The following is a 24,571-nucleotide window of genomic DNA, read 5'->3' as shown; positions in this document are numbered from 1 at the left end:
CCCCTGGAGTCTTTCTGGAGTTTCGTCAATTGGTATCGCGTTTTTAGGTCTCCAGGGCTGAAATAGGCGAAGAGTCGGAGTCGGAGGGGCCACGGGGCCACCTCACACTAGGGCGGCGCGCCCCCCTCCTAGGCCGCGCCGGCCACACGTGTGGGGCCCCCAAGGCTCCCCTCTGCCCCCCTTTGACTTTCTGGAAGGTTCCAGGAAAAATAAGATGCTGGGTCTTCGTTTCGTCGAATTCCGAGAATATTGCCCGAACAACCTTTCTGGAACCAAAAACAACAGAAAACAGGAACTGGCACTTCGGCATCTCGTTAATAGGTAAGTTCCGGAAAATGCATAAAAACATTATAAAGTGCAAGCAAAACATGTAAGTATTGTCATAAAACAAGCATGGAACATCAGAAATTATAGGTACGTTGGAGACGTATCAGCTGCCTATCATGATCAAGATCATCTATTTGTAATGCTACATGTTGTGTTTGTTGGGATCCGATGAATATTGAATACTATGTCAAGTTGATTCTCAATCTATCATATATGTTTTTTATGTTCTTGCATGCTCTCCGTTGCTAGTAGAGGCTCTGGCCAAGTTGATACTTGTGACTCCAAGAGGGAGTATTTATGCTCGATAGTGGGTTCATGCCTCCATTAAATCTGGGACAATGACGTAAAAGTTCTAAGGTTGTGGATGTGCTGTTGCTACTAGGGATAAAACATCGATGCTTTGTCTAAGGATATTTGTGTTGATTACATTACACACCATACTTAATGCAATTTCCTGTTGTTTACAACTTAATACTGGAGGGGGTTCAGATGATAACCTGAAGGTGGACTTTTTAGGCATAGATGCATGCTGGATAGCGGTCTATGTACTTTGTCGTAATGCCCTGATTAAATCTCATAGTACTCATCATGATATATGTATGTGCATTGTTATGCCTTCTTTATTTGTCAATTGCCCAATCGTAATTTGTTCACCCAACATCTCGTTTATCTTATGGGAGAGACACCACTAGTGAACTGTGGACCCCGGTCCTATTGTTTACATCTGAAATACAATCTATCGCAATTGTTCTTTACTTGTTCTTCGCAAACAATCATCATCATCCACACTATACATCTAATCCTTTGTTTACGGCAAGGCGGTGAGATTGACAACCTCACTGTTACGTTGGGGCAAAGTACTGTGATTGTGTTGTGCAGGTTCCACGTTGGCGCCGGAATCCCTGGTGTTGCGCCGCACTACACTCCGCCGCCATCAACCTTCAACGTGCTTCTTGACTCCTACTGGTTCGATAACATTGGTTTCTTACTGAGGGAAAACTTGCTGCTGTGCGCATCACACCTTCCTCTTGGGGTTCCCAACGGGCGTGTTAACTACGCGCAATCATGACTCAAAGTCAAGTGATTCAAGTAATCCATCGGTATGGAGTTTCTTCATGCGTTTCACTCCAATATGACCAAGACAACAGTGCCACATATAAGTAGAATTATCATTCAATTTAATTCGCTTAGCATCAATGTTATGAATATGTGTATCACTACTATCGAGATCTAACAGAAATAAACCATTCTTTTCAGGTGCTCGGCCATAAAAGATATTATTCATAAAAATAGAACAACCATTATTCTCAAACTTGAATGAATAACCGTCTTGCATTAAACAAGATCCAGATATAATGGTCATGCTCAAGGCGGGTACAAAATAACAATTATTGAGGTTTAAAACTAATCCCGAAGGTAGATGTAGAGGAAGTGTGCCGACAACGATCACATCGACTTTGGATCCGTTTCCAACGCGCATCGTCACTTCATCCTTCAATAGTCTTCGTTTATTCTTTAGTTCCTGTTTCGAGTTACAAATATGAGCAACCGAACCAGTATCAAATACCCAGGTACTAGTACGAGAACCAGTAAGATAAACATCTATAACATGTATATCGGATATACCTTCTTTCTTCTTCTTGACAAGGCCGCTCTTCAGATCAGCCAGATATTTGGAGCAATTACGCTTCCAGTGTCCCTTCTCCTTGCGTAATAGCACTCAAGCATCAGGCTTAGGGCCATTCTTAGGTTTCACAGGAGGCGTGGCAGCTTTCTTGCCACCCTTCTTGAATTTCCCTTAGACTTGCCCTGTTTCTTGAAACTGGTGGTCTTGTTGACCATCAACACTTGGTGCTCTTCCTTGATCTCAATCTCAGCAGATTTCAGCATGGCGAAGAGTTCAAGTAACTCTTTGTTCATGTTCTGCATATTGTAGTTCATCACAAAGTTCTTGTAACTAGGTGGCAGTGATTGAAGAACACGATTAATCCCCGTGCTGTTAGGAATCACTATTCTCAAGTCACCGAGTTTCTTCGCATGCCCGGTCATGGCGAGCATGTGCTCACTAACGGAGCTGCCTTCTTCCATCATGCAGCTGAAGAAGTGTTTCGATGCTTCATAGCATTCCACGGCCGCATGAGTTTCAAAGATAGCTTTCAGCTCATTGACCAACTCATGAGGATCGTGGTGCTCAAAACGCTTTTGAAGGTCGGCTTCCAGACTGCATAGTATGGCACACTGAACTTGAGAGTATCGAGTTTTCTGAGTCTCGTAAACGTTCTTTACTTCAACGGTTTCAGTTTCTGCAGGAGGGTCACCTAGCGGTGCATCAAGCACATATTGCAGGTTTCCACCAGCGAGGAAAATTCTCACATGACGGAACCAGTCGGTGAAGTTGCTACCGTTGCTCTTAAGCTTTTCTTTCTCTAGGAGCTGGTTAAATTGATTGGGGACGCCATATCTACAACATATATTTGCAATAGTTTAGACTAAGTTTATGACAAATTGAGTTCAAATTTTAATTCAACAAAATAAAAAATCTAGGTGAACTCCCACTCAAAACAATATCCCTCGAATTGTCTTAGTGATCACATGAACCAAATCCACCACACCAAGTCCGATCATCACGAGACAAGATGTAACTTCAATGGCGAACACTCAAAGTGTTCATCATATCAATCATATGATTCATGCTCTACCTTCCGGTATCACGTGTTCCGAGACCATGTTTGTACATGCTAGGCTCGTCAAGGCCACCTTAGTATCCGCATGTGCAAACCTGGCTTGCACCCGTTGTATGCACTTGTTGAGTCTATCACACCCGATCATCACGAGATGCTTCGAAACGACAAGTCTTGGCAACGGTGCTACTAAGGATGAACACTTTATTATCTTGATATTTTAGTGAGAGGGATCATCTTATAATGCTACCGTCGCGATCTAAGCAAAATAAGATGCATAAAAGGATTAACATCACATGCAGTTCATATGTGATATGATATGGCCCCTTTGTCTTTGCGCCTTTGATCTTCATCTCCAAAGCACGGACATGATCTCCATCATCAACGGGCATGATCTCCATCATCGTCGGCGTAGCGTCAAGGTCAATGGCGCTGTCTTGATGATTGTTCTCCCATGTAGCAACTATTACAACTTCTTTGAAATACTACTCAACATGAAATTTAAAGACAACCATAAGGCTCCTGCCGTTTTCCACAATACAATAATGATCATCTCATACATATTCATCATCACATTATGGCCATATCACATCACCAAACCCCTGCAAAAACAAGTTAGACGTCTCTAATTTGGTTTGCATATTTTACGTGGTTTAGGGTTTTCGAGTGAGATCTAATCTACCTACGAACATGAACCACAACGGTGACACTAGTGTTGTCAATAGAAGAGTAAATTGAATCTTCACTATAGTAGGAGAGACAGACACCCGCAAAGCCACTTATGCAATACAAGTTGCATGTCGAGCGTGGAGCAAATCTCATGAACGCGGTCATGTAAAGTTAGCCCGAGCCGCTTCATACCACTATGCCACAAAGATGCAAAGTACTCAAATTAAAGACAACATAAGCATCAACGCCCACGAAACCATTGTGTTCTACTCGTGCAACCATCTATGCATAGACACAGCTCTGATACCATTGTAGGGATTCGTTGCATAGAACACAAAAAAATTCCTACCGCAAGAACGCAATCCAAGCCAAGATGCAATCTAGAAGACAGAAGCAACGAGGGGATGAACGAGACTCACCCTTGAAGATTTCCAAAGCCTACAAGATGAGGCTCTTGCTGCTGCGGTAGACGATCACTTGCCGCTTTCAAAAGCGCGTAGAAGATCTTGACGGTGCCACAATCGGGCAGCACCTCCGTACTCGGTCACACGTTCGGTGTTGATGAAGACGAAATCCTTCTCCCCGTTCCAGAGGGCAGCGGAAGTAGTAGATCCTCCTTGAATCCGGCAGCATGACGACGTGGTGGCGGTGGCGATGGAGATCTCCGGCGGAGCTTCGCTAAGCGTTGCGGGAGAGAGGGAGGAGTGGGGCGGCTAGGGTTTGGGGAGAGGGGGTGGCCGGCCTCCTTGGGGTGCGGCCAAGGTGGTGGTGTTGTGGTGGCCGGCCCCCTTCCCTTGGCCCCTCATTATATAGGTGGAACCCCCAAGTGTTGGACTACAAGTCTTCGAATAAGACCCCAACCCAAAACCTTCCATGTGTAGGGAAACCTACCCAAGGTGGGATTTCCACCTCAAGTGGGACTCCCACCCTTCCATGAGGGGGGGTGGTCGGCCCCCTTGGTAGAGTCCACCTTGGACTCCCCCCTCTAGGGTCCTTCCAAAGTGATTTCTTCCGGACTTTTCTAGAACCTTCTAGAACCTTCCATAAATGCACTGGATCATTTTCAAACTTATAAAATGACTTCCTATATATGAATCTTATTCTCCGGACCATTCCGGAACTCCTCGTGATGTCCGAGATCCCATCCGAGACTTCGAACAATACTTCGAACTCCATTCCATATTCAAGTTCTACTAATACGACATCATACCTTAAGTGTGTCACCCTACGGTTCGCGAACTATGTGGACATGGTTGAGAACTTTTTCCGACCAATAACCAATAGCGGGATCTGGAGATCCATAATGGCTCCCACATATTCAACGATGACTTAGTGATCGAATGAACCATTCACATACGATACCAATTCCCTTTGTCACGCGATATTTTACTTGTCCGAGGTTTGATCATCGGTATCTCTCTATACCTTGTTCAACCTCGTCTCCTGACAAGTACTCTTTACTCGTACCGTGGTATGTGGTCTCTTATGAACCATTCATATGCTTGCAAGCTATTTAGACAACATTCCACCGAGAGGGCCCAGAGTATATCTATCCGTCATCGGGATGGACAAATCCAACTGTTGATCCATATGCCTTAACTCATACTTTCTGGATACTTAATCCCACCTTTATAACCACCCATTTACGCAGTGGCGTTTGATGTAATCAAAGTACCTTTCCGGTATAAGTGATTTACATGATCTCATGGTCGAAAGGACTAGGTAACTATGTATCGAAAGCTTATAGCAAATAACTTAATGACGTGATCTTATGCTACACTTAATTGGGTGTGTCCATTACATCATTCATATAATGATATAACCTTGTTATTAATAACATCCAATGTTCATGATTATGAAACTATAATCATCTATTAATCAACAAGCTAGTTAAGAGGCTTACTAGGGACTCATTGTTGTTTACATAACACACATGTATCAATGTTTCGGTTAATACAATTATAGCATGGTATATAAACATTTATCATAAACACAAAGATATATAATAACCACTTTTATTATTGCCTCTTGGGCATATCTCCAACACAACCGCACCACCGCCATCCTTCGACCAAGCACAACTCATGCAGGCTTTAAACACCATGTCCCTGACACCACCATCCTCGAATGAGTGGTTCATGGACTAAAGCGCCTCCGCTCACACAACCATAGGTAGATCCATCCACTTATTCCTCTATCGGCCAAGCTTTTGTTTGATTCAAAAAATGGAAGGACGATCTGTATATAGATACATCCAAATTTAGATAAAGCTGAAATATCTTTGTGGGTCGGAAGGATTACATGGGATTTCATCGATCTGTTCCTAACTTACTAATAACTAACAACTGTACATAATCCTACCAAATCTGGGAGTTCTAATCTGGTACGTAAATAGAGCTTGTTTTTTATTTGCAAGGGATCGATCAGCCGCTGAGCAGATCTATTGCTAAGATGAAAAGGAAGGGAGACAAGGGAATACAAAAAGATCTTGCTTTCAGTTGCGAGATCGAGCTTAGAATCACTATAGTCACAAACAGGAGGGCAATATCAGCACACCAAAAAAAATCCATTGGTGGAACAACCTAGCACCGGCCCAACAGGGTTAAGAAAAGTCTAACCTAAAATCCATTTCTTCTCCAACTCCTCCCAATGGGAAACCTATTTTGCACCTTCTGCATCAGTTAGCGTCGATACACCAATGTGATGAGTAGTTGGGCCGAGGCCTGTTAGTAGTGGACGGTGGCCGGAGACAACGGGAAAGAAGTCGCCGGAGTGCAGGGAGACGTGCCAAAATCAACCTTGTCGTCGATAGGGATGACGTGGCTTGCCGCGGTGTCGCCGGCTAGGCGAGGGATGGACCTCACCAGAGACGGGGACGACGCGGCTCACTGTAGTGACCTCACCCGGTAGGGTGCCAATCCTTATGCTTATATGTGCTAGTCCCTGGATCAATAGCTAGCATACATAACTTAAGATGTAGTAACATGAAACAAAAGTCTTTCTTAAATCGTATGATCCAAAATCACACAGTGACTTGCAAATTGCATATCATAAGGCTAGCATTACATCAGAATTTTACAACGAACAAACATATAGCATGGAGCCCTTCTTTTTCATGTACCACAGGCAAGCATGTTGAGGATATACTCGTTACCCTAATCATTAAAACTCACTCGTCGAAATCTGCAACATGAAATGTTACAACCACAATGGTCAGTACATTTGAATTGTATTGACAAGGTGTCACTTTTGTGGATATAAATGGCACCAAACGGTTTACATGCATATCTAGCTTGATGGAGGTTATGCTCATTTGCAAAAGGCCATTTTTCTGTATAGTTTATAAACAACATTTGGCTTCGAAAATAATTAGCTATGAGCATGAATCTAAGTTTTCATACTGGCTCATCAGGGATAGACACTAGAGTCCAGTTTAATACTACCCAAGTTTGCCCATCATATTTTAATTTTTTTTTGGATGAGAGAGATCATTCGGCAGCCCAGTTGCTCAAAGTTGTCCGTAACCTTGAACACGGTTAAGTATTTAGTTTTTACACCCTGCAGAGGTTTGTATACTTTACCCGCACGACTCAGTCAACCCTTTTCAACATGATGCTCATTTTCTCAAATGTCCGGCAGAAGACTAAGATGAGACTATTTTCAGAAGTAGGAACCTAAACCCTCTGGATGGATCCGTACCAACCTACACAACTATATCTGCTGGTCACATCGGGACATGTCTCTACAACCTACTTAATCAAGACAGAATCCATATGACATGCGGCTGTACAAGAAGCTACTAAACAAAGAACTTGTCCAATCTCTTTTGTTCCTGGGCGACGATCCCACCTTTGTTCACCGTGCAAACACTCTGCTTGTACCAATCCGCCCAGTTGGTTCATTCATTGATGAGGACATCCCTACCACACTACTACCTCCGTCATTACCAAATGAAGATGAAACTGTTGTGAAGCTCAAGTCCAATGAAGTTCGGATTGGACCTATTACAAGGGCTCGTGCGAAGCTACTTAAACAACATGTGAACTTGTTCCTAAACGATACTTTGATTGATGAGAATTTTATACTGCCTAAGTCCTGTTACTTATGTATAATCAGGTATGAAGAGGAGACAAGCATCGCACGAGGAGGAGAGGATCAGCTAGACGTGAAGATGGACGTGAAGCTGGACATGGAGCTGGACATGAAGATATCCCATGGACGCGTGAGGAGGAGCGGGAGGCATGCGCGAGAGGAGAAGACAAAGTCCAGGCCGGCCCAGCACCCGGTCAGACCGGCCGCCACGCCGGCGCGCCCGGTCCCTGGCCCGGTCCAACCGGGCGGCCTGCCGGACCCAACCCGACGACAACCGGGCGTCACGCTGATGCCAACCGGGAGCGTTACTGCGCGACACTGCCAGCCCCCGGTCAGCACCCGGTCCCTGGCCCGGTTCAACCGGCCAGCCCGGTCCCAGGTCCGGTCGACCGGCCCCCAGACCGGCCGTGTCCGAGTCTGTCTCGACCAGATCTATTCTGGGTCGGTTATTTTCGTATTTTTTCGACCTGAGGTCGTCCTGAACCCCTATATAAGTGCCCAGGACGCCCCCAAAGTTGCTTTAGACCATGTTTAAGATAAACCCTAGTTCTTAGTTGTTTGCTCTGCAAAACTATTGAATCCCCTACACCATATTGCTTGATTTGGTGTAGATCTGAAAGTCTTGTGTAATATGATGTTCCATTGGGAATTAGAAGGTTGCAACTTACCGCTTTGTGGTCGGCGGCTACGTGCGCAAGTGTGTGGAGTTGAGAATATCTTGCAGGGTTGAGAGCTGTTGCATTGGCGACAGGGACCAATCGAGAGATCTCGTTCCGTCATATAAGTTATCATCCACTTCATCAAGTTATCTCCGCTGTGTTCATCCCGTGATCATCATCACCACCGTTGCTTACTGAGAAGATCGGGCTACCCCTTATCATCTTGGTATCAGATTTCAGCGTTTCCTCGGCAAGCCATCCACAATGCACCCCATAGTTCAGTTGTGAGTGTTTTGTATCCAGAAAAAGCCAAAAAAATATTAGGGTTAGGGTTTGCCATAGCCTTAGATTGCACTAATTTCGAGTTTTAGTTGCTTTTCGTAGTTGTTTTTGCGTATCTTTTTCTTCCATCTAGTATTGTTAGGGTTTGAGTCTCCACTATCATCTAGTTTCAGTTTTTGTTACTTCGAGTCCACATAGCGTACAGTGTGTTTGTCCAAACCATAGCCATAGCCTTTCGATATAAGTGACTAGGAACTTCCCCAGAAGAGACTAGTTTTACCGCTCGACAGGCTACTCATTAGGGTTTTGGTGCTTTGCATAATCTGTTGGCCGTGTTATCAAGGAGTTGAGTAAAAAAAAAAGGGGAAAATAGAAAAGAAACAAAAAGAGTTACATAGCTGCGTGTTATACAAAAAGAAAATTCCAAAAAAGAAAAGTGAAGAGGTTTGTAGAACAGCAGCATGTTTCCCTTAAGTGAATCACCCAATGTTTATCGAACTCAGGGAGGTAGAGGACAAAGATATCCCTCTCAAGCAACCCTGCAATTATGATACAAGAAGTCTCTTGTGTCCCCAACACACCCAATACACTTGTCAGATGTATAGGTGCACTAGTTCGGCGAAGAGATAGTGAGATGCAAGTGATATGGATGAATATGAGTGGTAATAGCAATCTGAAATAAAGATGGCAGTGAGTAAACATGCAGTGGAACAGTAAATAAACGGTGATTCGATGCTTGGAAACAAGGCCTAGGGATCATACTTTCACTAGTGGACACTCTCAACATTGATCACATAACTGAATAAACAAATACTACTTTCTCTACACTCTCTTGTTGGATGACAAACACCATTCATTGTGTAGGGCTACAAGAGCTCCCTCAAGCCGGAGTTAACAAGCTCCACAACATTCGGTGCTCATATTTAAGTAACCTTAGAGTGCATAATATACCATTGCAATTATACCGAGTACTAACATAGCATGCACACTGTCACCGTCAGGCTATGAAAGGGGGAATAGATCGCATCAATACTATCATAGTAATAGTTAACTTCATAATCTACAAGAGATCACAATCATAGCTTATACCAAGTACTACATGATGCACACACCGTCAACATTACATCATGGAGGAGGAATAGACTACTTCAATAACATCACTAGAGTAGCACATATATGATATTCAACTAGATCACAAAGCTCATGATCACATAAAGATCACATGGGAGAGAGAGATGAACCACATAGCTACGGTACAGCCCTTAGCCTCGGGGGAGAACTACTCCCTCCTCATCATAGGAGACAGCAGCGTCGATGAAGATGGCGGTGGTGTCGATGGAGATGCCTTCCGGGGGCAATTCCCCGTCCCGGCGGCGTGCCGGAACAGAGACTTCTGTCCCCCGAATCTTGGCTTCACGATGGCGGCGGCTCTGGAACTTTTCTCGTATCGTGGCTTATCCTTTTAGGGTTTTCGCGACGGAGGCTTTAAATAGGCGGAAGGGCAACCTCGGAGGAGACCTGGGGCCACCAGACCATAGGGGGGGCGCCTCCCCCCCTTGGCCGCGCCGCCTTGTGTAACACCCCACTTTTGCAACCTTGTTTATTTGTCCATAATGCAAAAATTAGGGGGAACAAAAACTTTTTCTTAGACTAATTAAGATGATTTGCCTTGATCTGTTTGTTATGATGAATTGCCTTGATCTGTTGGTAGATGAATTGTCTTGATTTGCTTGTTGAGTTTTGTCTTGAGCTACCTCTTAGAACAACACCCCCAGTGGTTAAACAAGCAACTCACCTAATAAAACATGTGTGACTTAGGAAAAATTGTTTTCCTTGTTACTACATCAAACTCTTCTTCTGATGGCAACCTGAGTGTGCCATCTTGATTTTCTCTTTGTAGTACAAGATAGCTCAATCATCCTTAATTCAAAACTTGGGATCATCTACCCCTAGCTACATCCCTCTCTTATACCCACTCATCCTTGTTGGTTTTGAGGCCATGTCGACCATCTGTGTTGACGAGGCTTAAAATGTCCAGACTTTGGCAATTGATCTCTAAGCACCCACAACTGTTATTGTTGACTTCAATGCATGGATCTCATCTATGCAACATCCTCTTCAACCTCCACGTCCTGCATGTCTCAGTCAATCCTTGCAACTCATATCTTCAACTTGATCTGGTATCCTATCTCATGTTCCAGCACCAGATCACTTCTTCCTCTTTTACCTCTTGATTTTGCTTTCATCCAAGTTTAAATCTTCACAAAACCAAGAGTAGAATTGGTGGCTACATTATGTAGTAACCACCTACCCTTGAGAACACCCCTCCCTAAATGAGTTTCCTTTCTCAAAACCCTGTTGTTTTTCTTCTCTGGTTTTGATCACAAAACTACTTCTAGTTTTATTAAATCTTTTCAAGATATTTCTTCAAAGGAAACAAATAACTGAAATGGGTTTTGTTTCTCATCCCATTTCTACCAAGTACTGATTTCTAAAACACTATTTTCTATCTTGCCTTGTTTTTAACAAAAGGCTTGTTTATGGTACCTACACCATTTCTTGTTTTCCTCTTGATTATTTTACATTTGAGAAAAACTCTACTTTACTTGAGAAAGTAAATAGAATATTTTGAACTTCTATGTTCCAACTAGTTTCCTCTCAACATTTTAAAATTCCATTCCACTTGAGTTAATTCTCAATATACTTTTCAAATGAATCCTTTTTCAAATGACAACTCTTGCACATCTTGTGTACATCTCTGATCTACCCCATTATGTTCCTTCATCCTGCAATTCTTGATCAAATGGATGATCATTTGATACTATCATATCACTCCCAATTGACCTATAATTTGTAGAGCAAGTTATATTTCATCATACCCATCTAAATCCTCTATTGTTTTCCATCATCACCTTGACCTCATGAATTGGTGATTTCTGCCACCATATTCATCCTTGTGAGTACATGGTTACTTCACTCACCATGTCTCTTAGTCTTGCTCTATAATTGTCTAAACCACCATCACCATCCCATCTACCTTGACATGCACATGCATTGTTGCATGTGGTCAATCCCAATCCTTCCAAAATTGAATTCAAATAAAAACTTCTAATCATCAAATATACCTTGGGAACTATCTTCATCATAAGTTAGTCTCAACCAAAGTGGTGGAGATTATTCTCATGGCACATGTCACCTTCATACTTCTTTTTATCTATATGTACCTACTAATATTCTTATCATCATCAAAGTCACTCATAGACATTACCTCCTCAACATCATGCTTTGATCTACTCACATAGATGTTGTGTCTCCCTCTCACATTTCTCACTTGTATTTGGCAAGAAGGAGCCGACCATGGCAAGAATTTCGGCCAGCCCTTCCCCTTCTTTTTCTTCTCTTGCAAGCCTTGCCTCCCAACTACCCCAATCACTAAATGGGCAGCCACCCACCTTGACCAATCAAATAAGGAGGCAGCCACCCCTCTCCCTCTATAAATACCCCCTAGCCGGCCACCTCCACTCCCATTTGCTTCATTTCTTCTCACTCTACACTCCCTCACACTCTCCTTCTCCACTCCCCACGAAAATGCTGCTCCTATTAGCTCCATGGCCGGCCATGGTCATGGAAATCCACCAAGATGAAGCTCTCCTCCTCCCTCAAGCTTCCCCTCACCATGAGAGCCTCCCTCTCCATCTTCTCCCCAACCTTAGATGGTTTAATCTCCTCTTCTTCTTCCTCCATTGCTAAGATTGGATCTTGATGCAGGTGCATGTTGGTCCAAGCATGGAGAAGGTTGAGCAATCCTCAGATCTGAAGTTCTTGAGCAAAATTCGTCCAAAACCTTGCAGTAATTTCTGTAATATTGCTGTTTCAGATTCTGGTACGAACTTGTAAAATCCACCAAATCTCGTGTGCAGATCCGAATCGAGTGATTCAAAGTTCCACAGATAGATACGGAAAAGATCTACAACTTGGCGTTGGTCTCATCCTCAAATTCATTACGGATTGACCGTGGTAAATAAAGTTCTGTAAACATGCAGATTCACTGTTCGTTAGATTTCTTCTGTTTTACAAAACCTTTCTGAACAAACTCAACTGTAGGTGAAAGCCCTGTTCAATACCTTCATTTTGGCGGTGGTTTCACTTCGATTGACCTCCTGAAACTGAAATGGTTCACAGATCAAGATCTGGTCAGATCTGACTTTGTGGAATTAAACCAGGAGGTTAGGAACGAATTTTTGGATGAAACCAGTTGGGTGAGAATCAGATTTTCAATACCTTTTAGATGCAGCTGACCCCATATTTTTATGTTTTATGTACGATTTGTGGTGAATTAAACTTCTTCTGTGTGTTCTGCAGACATGGCTGTTAGCTTTTAAATCACCAAAAATCCATATTTTAACCTAATTGAGTGATTCCAGTTCTGCAGGACTACTGAATGTTTTCTTAATCATCTCAAACAAGTTTCAAACCTTTATCTGTTCTATAACTCCAGAGGTAAAGCAAATGGTATAGACATGCAGTAATCTTGTCAATCCATTTGTGAGAGTTTCAGAAACAATTTGAACCCAAATCCAATTGTGTGTGCATCTCTGTTTAAATATCTTTCAAATTCCAGTGGTCTCATATTTTTGGGATTTTTCTACGATTTATGGCTTACAGATATTGTTTTCTGTACAGTCAGATTCAAACAAATTCCTAAATTTGTAGGATTAATATTTTTGGGTGATTCCAATTGGGTTAGTCTTGTATTAGTACTGGCCATCTAGGAAAAATATTATTAGTCTCTGTTCATGCATATTTGTTACTGTTAGTAAGGTATATGTGTGACATGCATTGTTGGACCAAAACTTGTTGGTTTATTTAAAACCCTTGACCAACTCTTTTTATTAGAAATGGGCAACCTTTGTTTTATGATTGAAAAACAAAACCTTTGCAACTTAACCAATTTCTATTGTTTTGCTTGAGTTTTCAAATGGTGTGGTATCTTGCTTGCTTCCTATTCTTGTATAGTGTTAAGTGAGCAAATTAAATTAGGAAAACTGATTTCTACTTTTCCAAAAATGGTTGAAAGTTTAATATGAATGTGTTTGTTTCCAAACTAATGCTCTTGTCCTCTTCATGATGTTATCTACCAGGGGATAATTGGTTTATACCATGGTGATAGCCGAGAAAGACAATTGCTAAGTTGTGATACTCTCATACCTTTACTAGGTAAATAACATGGGTTCTCTTTAAGTTGTTTGTGGTATCTATAAGTCCTTTGTATGGTAGCTCTTTATTGAATGGTTAAATTATGGTTGTTGTATGTTTGTTTTGTTGGTGCAATGTGATTGATTGTGTTCTTTTATTTTATTTTCCAGCGATAGATGCGAACAATTCCGCAGAAGGAGAAGAAGTGGAATCGGACGAGGATTTTATTTATGTTGTTGGGATTCTTATATTGATGGAGTTGAAGAAGTCCAGGGACACATAAGCCAAGGCAAGCCATCTATTGATCTCTGATATGATGTCTCTTTGATGTCACTCCTTGCATCTTGAGTCTATGTGCGTCAAGCTCTATGTTGTTGTCATCTATGCTTGGTGGCAAGCATGCTACTCCTTGTGGTTATCTTTGTATGGTCTTGTATTTGTTGGGTGCATGGTATTATGGCCATGATATCCAACTTGATTGTCCTCTATGCTTAGTTTGAGCATGGTTCATCCCGTGACAATATTCCCACCACACCCCTAGATAGTATAGTGGTAGTAATGTCATGATTCTTGGTGTATTCTCATAATGAGTTGAATATGCCAAATTCTCTTAGCTACAGTGGTGTTGGTTAAATTCCACACCCTTTCAATTGGATGGGTAAGGAAGCACCACAAATCTGAAAGTATGATTCCTCTTATGTTGTCATTATACATGCTTACCTTAAGCAAGTATGATCCTCTTTATGCCACTTGCACATCCTCTCATGGGCGTGATGACCTTCATCTCGTCCATGGTGATGTTTTAGTTCCATTCATGAAATTATAGGTTGGGAACCCCTCAAGGCTTACCTTGTTGTAAATGTTTGTGAAAACCTTGGGTAAGTTAACTCTACTCAGGTGTATGTTTTGGAAAGGCAATGTTTGGAACAAGGTTGTTCGGAGGAAATATGGTTAGTTGTGGACAAGCAAAGGAAGTGTGGGTGAAATGTGTTTTTAAAAAGGAGCACTGTGTATAAGTGTACACCAGCCCAACTTTTATCGCGCAACCACTCTACCCTAGTGTGGGACGGGGCTTAGCCCGTAGTTTGTTGCAGCTGGCAGGAGCACCCTTCACAACTTTCTAGGGACGGTCATGACGACCTCCGACACCGGGTTGCGCTCTGGAGGAGGCAATACACTGTCTTAACTGATAGCCGGACGATTACTGAGGGTCTTCTATCATGGCGCCGGAGATACGCTCAAAAGGAGGTATGCTTGCCGGGTGCCGGAAAGGGGTAAGCCCACGGGGAAGGACTCGTGCCGAGTGGAGATGGGCGAAAGGTTATGTCCGGGTATCCGTCGTGGCATATGTTGTTATGCGGGGATGATGCCCACACGATAGGTATCCGGATAGTTGTGGGGAAAGTGTGCAAACTCTGCAGAGTCAAATCTATTCGAATAGCCGCGTCCGCGGTCATGGATGGGTTGCAAAGGTCTACCTTTACCGGGGCTTGAGTTTTGTTTTGATAAATGCTTTGCAAAGAAAGTGTTGTGTTGGATGTACCGGAAGGGTACGGAAAAAGGGCGTGTGTCGACCATATGGAGATGGTCGTGAAAAAATAAGACCAAGTGGGGAACTCTTTCCTAATGTTTCATGTAGAAGAACTCTTCTTTAACAAAGATATAGAGATGTCATAGGACTTTCCTAGCATCCACATCAAATGAGGTGGCGGTATGCTAACTCTTCTTCAATAAAGATATAGAGATGTCATAGGACTTCCCTAGTATCCCCATCATCTGAGATGGCGGTATGCTAACTCTTCTTCAATAAATAAATAGATATGCCATAGCTATCTTTTGAAGTATCTTCTTCAATAAAGATATAGAGGTGTCATAGTACCACTTTAGTGTCTCCATCAATTGCGATGTCGGGATGCTATATCCACAAGAGAAACTGATTCCCTTTCACATGCTATATCCACAAGAGAAACTATTCTTCCTCTCTTGTCTCTTTTAGTTAGCTCTGTTAGCATCTTTCTTGATGGTTTGCGAGTACAATTCCAAATGTACTCACAGCTTTGTCCCTGGCTATTTACTTGGCCAGACTTGGAGGAACACGATGGATGAAGAAGGAGTTGGCGACGTCTATGCGAGCTAGGAATGTCTTCCCGGTCGGTTGCTCGTAGGGTTATGGCGAGATGACTTGGGTGCTAGCGTTGCTTGAAGTGATGATGCTACTCGATGTTTAGTTAGGCCCTTCGAGGCTATTATGTAAGTATTGGTCGGGTGACCATGTTGTAATTTTCTTATTCCGCTTTGTAATGGATGGTGTAATTTGATATCAGTTCGGTTATGTGTTCACGACACACTGATCATGGGATCGTGAACTGTATACATAACAGGGTATTTCGGACCGTTAGTCCGGGGTCCCCACACCTTGTGGGGTGGGGCCCCTGGCTCCTCTCTGGCCCCTCTTCGGTGCTCTGGAAGCTTCCGGGGAAAATAAGATACTAGGCGTTGATTTTGTCCAATTCCGAGAATATTTCCTTTGTAGGATTTCTGAAACCAAAAACAGCAGAAAACAGGAACTGGCACTTCAGCATCTCGTCAATAGGTTAGTGCCGGAAAATGCATCAAAACGATATAAAGTATGAATAAAACATGTAGGTATTGTCATAAAACTAGCATGGAACATAAGAAATTATAGATACTTTGGAGACGTATCAAGCATCCCCAAGCTTAGTTCCTACTCGCCCTCGAGTAGGTAAACGATAAGAAGGATAATTTCTGAAGTGACATGCTACCAACATGATCTTGATCAATACTATTGTAAAGCATATGAGATGAATGAAGTGATTCAAAGCAATGGTAAAGACAATGACTTAAACAACTGAATCATATAGCAAAGACTTTTCATGAATAGTACTTTCAAGACAAGCATCAATAAGTCTTGCATAAGAGTTAACTCATAAAGCAATAGATTCTTAGTAGAAAGTTTTGAAGCAACACAAAGGAAGATATAAGTTTTAGCAGTTGCTTTCAACTTCAACATGTATATCTCATGGATAATTGTCAACATAAAGCAATATAACAAGTGCAATAGGTAAACATGTAAGAATCAATGCACACAGTTGACACAAGTGTTTGCTTCTAAGATAGAAAGAAGATAGGTAAACTGACTCAACATAATGTAAAATAATGGCCCTTCGCAGAGGGAAGCATGGATTACTATTTTTGTGCTAGAGCTTTTCACTTTGAAAACATAGAAACAATTTTGTCAACGGTAGTAATAAATCATATGTGTTATGTATAAGACATCTTATAAGTTGCAAGCCTCATGCATAGATCACTACAAGAAAAGTTGGCATGGCCGACGAAGTTGAAGTCGCGCCGTGGTTGCTGGTGTACCATGGCCGACGATTTTTGGTCCCTCCGTGGTGCATGTCAAAACTTTTTTTTTCTCGTTTTTGAGGCCACCTAGCCCGACGAAAGCGGCCAAAACTTCGCGTATGGTGGCCCGGGACGTGGTGCATCTCGAAATCTCGGGTTCGCCGGCCGAGTCAACGCAAATTCGCACCACCGAGGGATGTAGGGCCCAGATGGCAGCCTCTCTGGCATTGTTTTTTTTCTCGATCGCACCATCTCGTTCAAAGTTCTCCGATCGAGCCGTTTACGATGCAGGATCATTGGTCCCGCATGTCATCCTCTATGAACCAAAATTCTTTCTATTCTTGGATTTTTTTTGACCCCCTGATTTCTGGCTACGTCCTTTTTCTTTTGATCCCTTGCCGCCTTGGAAACGTTGAGACCGCTGCTGCTAAATGGGACCCGCATGTCATCCTCTATGTGCAATCAACTTTCTTTTCTTGGAGTTTTTTTTGGCACCTCAAATTTGGTCACTTGCCTTTTTCTTTCGATCCCCGCCGCCTCTCAAACGGTGATACCGGCTGCTGCTAAATGGGACCCGCATGTCATCCTCTATGTACTATAAAACTTTCTTTTCTTGAATTATTTTTGGCTCCTCATATTTTTTCACTTGCCTTTTTCTTTCGATCCCATGCCGCCTCTCAAACGGTGATACCGCTGCTGCTAATTGGGACCCGCATGTCATCCTCTATGTACTATAAAACTTTCTTTTCTTGAATTATTTTTGGCACCTCATATTTGGTCACTTACCTTTTTCTTTCGATCCCCTGCCGCCTCTCAAACGGTGATACCGCTGCTGCTAAATGGGACCCACATGTCATCCTCTATGTACTATAAAATTTCTTTTCTTGGAGTTTTTTTTGGCTCCTCAAATTTGGTCACTTGCCTTTTTCTTTCGATCCCCTGCCGCCTCTCAAACGGTGATACCGCTGCTGCTAAATGGGACCCGCATGTCATCCTCTATGTACTATAAAACTTTCTTTTCTTGAATTATTTTTGGCACCTCATATTTGGTCACTTACCTTTTTCTTTCGATCCCCTGCCGCCTCTCAAACGGTGATACCGCTGCTGCTAAATGGGACCCGCATGTCATCCTCTATGTACTATAAAACTTTCTTTTCTTGAATTATTTTTGGCTCCTCATATATTTTTTTGAAGCATATACAGTAGGGAAGACCCCTACTGCTTCATTTTTCATTATATATCAAAAACCAGATAATTACAAATGAGGATAGGGACTCCTCAAGAAACAAAGAAGAAAAAGAAGAGAAAGTGAAATCAAAAGAAAAGCAAGACTTTACAAACTGTCAACCCATTGTTGCATACCCTCCTTCGGACTCGGCTTTGCTCTATGCATAACAAGAGCAAAATATTCTTTGAACATAGCAAAACATGTCCGTTGGCTTCTGTCTTCATTGTCAAAAATAATTCTGTTTCTATGATTCCATATACTCCAGGCCCCTATGATGAGAATTTCCTTGAAACATATACCACCATGCCTTTGCTTCCCATCTTTGAGCATATCAATAAGGGGTAGGTTAGTGTTCCATTCATATCCAAGTCTCCACCGTAAGTTCGACTAAAGTCACACGCAAAGAAGAGATGTAGAAGAGATTCATTGGGCTCATCATCACATATCACACAAAGCAATCGTCTTCTATATAAAAGTGCTTTCTAGTCATAAGGTCTTTGGTGTTTAGTCCGTCCGAAGTAACAACCAAAAGAAAAATTTCTGTTTAGATAAGCAACATGATTTCCAGATCCACTTGAAAGGACTTGAGGCCTGAGGAAAATCTGATATACTTTCATAAACCTTTTTGGTGTTGTACTTTCCTCCTCCTCCCCATGAAAGATTCCAAATATCATTACCTAGATTCATATTTATTGGTTCCATTGCAGAAATTAGCTCCTGACCTTGATTATGAGCAATAGTGGATAAGGGCAAGTGGAACATATCAAAGAAATCTGAGTCAATGTAGCCCTTTGCATGGCTAATAGATAAATCTGTATTTTTGGCAAAAGAGTGCAGCTGTGGGTATTTCAGTTTCGGACATTCATCTAGCCACTTGTCCTTCCATAAGAGAGTAGAGTTTCCAGACTTAACTTGTGGTGCAGCAACTGATTTGAACAAATCAATTAATTCTGTGCAATCCCTCCACCAGAAAGAGCCTTTAGTACTTTTTTCTTGTGGTATTCTTCCATCACTGTAATATGCTTCCCACAACAAATTGACCCAGGGGATATCTTTTTTGTTGAAGAATTTAAACAGAAATTTTATGAGTAGAGCTTGATTCTGCTTTCTTAGATTCAACATTCCAAGTCCTCCACTTTTCTTTGGCCTACAAACAAGATCCCATTTTGCCAGACATTTCCCTCTCTTGTGAATATCTTTATCATTCCATAGAAAAGTTCTACAGGATTTTTCCACATGATCAATGATAGTATAGTGCAGCTTGATAGTGCACATTGCAAAGATAGGCATAGAAGATATAACAGATTTGATAACCTCCAATCTGCTAGCATATGACAGCAATCTTGCAATACCTGCAAGTCTTTTATCCACTCTTTCAGTTATATATACCATGTTTTCAATCTTAGGTTTTGTAGTTCCCATAGGGAGTCCTAGGTATGTGAATGGCAAGCTTTCTGTTCTGCAACCCAAAATGTCTGCCAATTCTTTACACCTTGCAGCTGTGATATTTATAGGAACAAGAGAGCTTTTATGGTAATTGACTCTAAGTCCAGTTGAGACTGTGAATTTATCCAGAATTTCCTTTATTTTATTTAGCTGAATTGGATCAGCTGGGAGAATGAGCAGTGTATCATCAACATACTGTAAAATAGGGAAGTCTTGTCCATATGAATTATTAACTGGTAACTGAATCTCATCACTATTCCAGGCATTATTGATGACAATCTGCAATAACTCAGCAGCTAGGACAAACAGAATAGGTGACAGGGGGTCCCCTTGTCTAACTCCTCTCATGCATTTTATTGATTTACCTGGAACCCCATTTAAAATAATAGAAGTAGTTGCTGAGCCAAGGATACTTTCTATCCAAGCTATGAACTTGTCCCCAAATCTTAGATATCTGAGCATATGAATGATAGCATTATATTCTACTTTATCAAATGCCTTTTCAAAATCCACTTTGAAGATAACAATTTCTTTCTTTGATTTGTGACAGATATCCAAATATTCATATGCCCAGGCAAGACAGTCTTGTATGTTTCTGCTCTTAATAAATCCATATTGATTTCTGTGTATGAGAGGAATAATTACTTTCTGCAACCTATTTGCCAGGAGTTTTGTGAGCACTTTTAGAGCCATACTGACTAAAGAAATTGGCCTGAAATCAGATACAGTCTCCGGACAATCAATTTTGGGAATGAGAGTTATATATGCAGTATTTATGCTTTGAATATCCAGACTCCCATTGTGAAAAGCCTCACACAGTTTATAGAAATCATCCTTAATAGTATCCCAGCATTTTTTCATAAACAAGCCATTAAACCCATCAGGTCCAGGCGATTTGTCACTTGGCATGTGCTGTATAATTTCATCAATTTCTTCATGAGTGAAAGGTCTCTCCAACTCAGTAAGATCAATGTTGTGATTACTAGTACCAATCTCAAACTGCATATTAGTCTGAGCCGATAATCCAAGCCTTTCTTTATAAGATTCCCATAACAAAGCAGCTTTATGTGCATGCTCAGAAATAATTCTTCCATCTTCAGTTGTAATACTAGCAATATAATTATGCCTATAATTCCTTGTTGCTATAGCATGAAAGAACTTTGTATTTTCATCACCTAGTTTTGCCCATTTGATGTTTGCTCTCTTTTTCCAATATTTTCTTTTAGCCTCCAGGAGATTGAGTGTATGCTTCTTGAGGGCCTCCCTGAAATTTCTTTCTATGACAGAAAGAGCTCTTTGATCCTCTAACCCATCAAAAACTGCAACCACATAACAGCAATTTTCAATAAGTTTATTCAGCTGAGATAAGCTCTTACTCCACTTCTTTAAGCCATGCCTCAAATTCTTGAATTTTGCAGTAATATCTTGTGCAGAATTTTTATATACTCCTTTATTATGCCAGTTTGACACCACAGTATTATTAAAGTCCTCAAAATCTGTCCAGAATTCCTCAAATCTAAAAATTCTGGCCACTGGAATATTTGACCCAATCTTAATCTGGATAGGAATGTGATCAGAGGATAGTTTAGCTAAGGGAATAGCCATAGTATCAGGATACTTTGATGTCCATTCTGCTGATGTGAAAATCCAATCAATTCTCTCTAGTAGTGGATTGTCTTGCATATTGCTCCAGGAAAAAGACCTCCCTTTTAACGGTATTTCTTCTAAATCCAAATGCTGAATGATACTATTAAAAAGAAGCATATGATTATGATCCCCTCCTGGTCTATTTCTATTACTGGGGCTTCTCATTAAATTAAAATCACCAGTAATCATCCACATATTATGCTCATCAGGATCAAGAGAAAGCAACCAGTTGGTAAATAAGATTCTACCTTCAGTACTGGTAGGCCCATATACATTGGTTATTGTCCATTCTTCATTGTTCATGTTACATTTGAATTTGACTGTAATTTCAAATTGGTGCTGGTGAACCACAGTACCAGAAAAGAGTGAACCAGTCCAAATAATAATAAGCCCTCCTGAACTTCCAATTGAGGGTACAAAGGCAAATTGATTGAATTTTCTAGGACAAAATTTCCTCAGATATGCATGATCAAAGTGCTCTTTTTTTGTTTCCTGGAGACAAATGATATTGCAACTGCTTTCATCAATTTTTTTATTTAAATCATCCCATCTTACTTGACTATTAATCCCTCTCAGATTCCAATTCAAAATGCACCAATTTCTATTCATTAAAACAATAGTGAGCATTATGAGAAGCCTTGTATGAATACAATACACAGGCTTTGATTTTAACAGACTGAAAGGAGAGTCTGAAAAGAATAATGAGATCAACTCCTTTAAATTTTCCAATCTTTATCTGGCAGTGTGTATTTGTCATTTGAGCAGTGATAGGAATCATCAGGATAAACACAAGAATAGAACGAAGCAACACCAATACACATAGCAAATCAAAACATCACTATAAGGGGAAATAGTTCTGTCTGGATAACATCACCGGAATTGTACTCGCTGAAATGAAAAACAACTCGATAGAAACTAGGGATAACTAGACAGCTTGGGAGGTGGTCTCGTCTACAACCAACAAATCCTCGATTCGGACACTATCATTGGAACTATCATACATGAGAGCTCCATCAGAGACCATCTGAGATGGCATCTGGCAAAGACCTGTACCAATAGCTTGCACAGTCTTAAGTGGTAGATGAGGAGGTGGAGGAGCATCATGATCCATTGCAACAGCTTCAAACTTAGGTGCCAGATCCAGGGGAATCAGGGTCTCATCTTCTAGCTCATCAACTTGTGCTTCATCATGCTCTGACAGAGGAATGAAGCCTGCAGCAGCAGCACTAGCAACATCTCTGTATCCTCCATTCAGTTTGGCAATTCTTTCACTTCTGCGCACAAGACTGACCTCCGTGGATGCTTTTCTTCTTCCTCTTACTCTTGGGAAAATCAGCAGGCTTGGTGATCTCCAACACATCATCATCATCAGACAACTCCACAACTTCCCTTGGGTGAGAGGACTGACTAGCTGCAGGGGCAACAGTATTAACTAGAAGGAAGCATTTTTTTATCATGACATTGTTTTCCTCAACATCTACTATCTTGCATGAAGCATTGATAATATTAGTATCACCAAGTTTAGGCAGTAGCTCATTGGCATTGACCACAAGGTTGGCAATCAGACCTTTCAGTGCTGCAATGTTGTCAGATATCAGATTTTGGACATCAACTGGTTCATGCTGGTTGAGATCAGGAAGATCTGCAGCAACATTTTCCTGGTGCACAAGCTCATCATTGTCCTGCATCTCATGCATCATCTCCTGGTGCACTTGCTGCTGCTGCTGGTTCTGCTGCTGCTGATTTTGTTGCTGAGCATTAGCAGCATGACCATGCCCATGTCCTCCCATCCAGATATCATCAAACCCCAAAGGCATAGGATGAGGATTGATATCACCTGGAGGGATTGGGTCTTCATCACCTCCAAGAGCACCAAGCATAGTACTAGATATAATGTAAGTAGGGCAAGTCCATGAATCACCATGACCATGATCTGAGCTATTCTGCATCACAACAATACTGAGCGGCAGGGTATCTATGTTGTAGGGTCTAATCTTAACCAAAATTCTAGCTTTGTTTGACATATCCTTATTCCAGACAACAAATCTACCATATGGCACCATGGTTTTGATAATAGTTTCCAACTCCCAGCACTCTTGAGGGTAATTAAGCAGACATCAACCAACATTCATGGGAGAAAACTGCATCTCTATGATTGTTACCTCTGTTTTGCTCCACGAAGCGAAGAACAACATCACCAATGAAGTGCGGACTCAGGCTGATAGCTGCATCTCTCTCAACAACACTGACAAACTGAACAAGAGCCGCCCCCTGTCCGCAACGCGAGATGTCACGGATTCTCCATCCTCTTCCTTCCGCGAAGTGCTCGATAGTTGCAGCAGAAGCCTGGAACTCATGCGCATCTGCAACAGGAGCTAGCAGAGCAATGGCCCAATCATCACAGATCACAGGTAACTCACCACCAAGAACAACGTAGCTCCTCTTCACGCGATGGGGGCCTGGTGGGAGGATGTCAAAACCAGGAGGAAGGTGGGGGTAGGGGTCTGCAGGGAAGTTCGCCATTGGATCGCTAGGCGAGTTCCCAGTGGCGGCAGAAGAGGTGGCAGATGTGGAATACGAGTCGCCAGGGTTACTATGGTCATTTATGATTGGAACACTGTTGCGATTTTTGACCTTATACGAGAGGATTCTGGGTTTGTTACGCCTAGATAAGCATTGTTTGGAGATGTGGCCGTAATTGTAACAAACTTTGCATCTGATCTCATTAGTGCAATCCTTAATCATATGACCAGGTGCCAGGCATTTAAAACAGTAAAAAATACCAGAATTAAACCCCTCATAATTACGCACATGACGATGCAATGAATTACCTTGAGATAAAGAATTCATAGCCGGAGCAGACAATGGGCTCCGAGTTGGGCTCCCACGTTGGGCTGCCAAGGATTGATCAGAAAGAGGCCGATTTGAAATCGGACTGGCTTCATTAACGGACTTCAGTTGATTATGCGATGAAC

Source organism: Lolium rigidum, chromosome 3 (genome assembly GCF_022539505.1).
Source record: "Lolium rigidum isolate FL_2022 chromosome 3, APGP_CSIRO_Lrig_0.1, whole genome shotgun sequence".
NCBI classification, from domain to species: Eukaryota; Viridiplantae; Streptophyta; class Magnoliopsida; order Poales; family Poaceae; genus Lolium; species Lolium rigidum.
The sequence above is the reverse complement of the archived record's forward strand: the minus strand, read 5'-3'. Positions refer to the sequence as shown.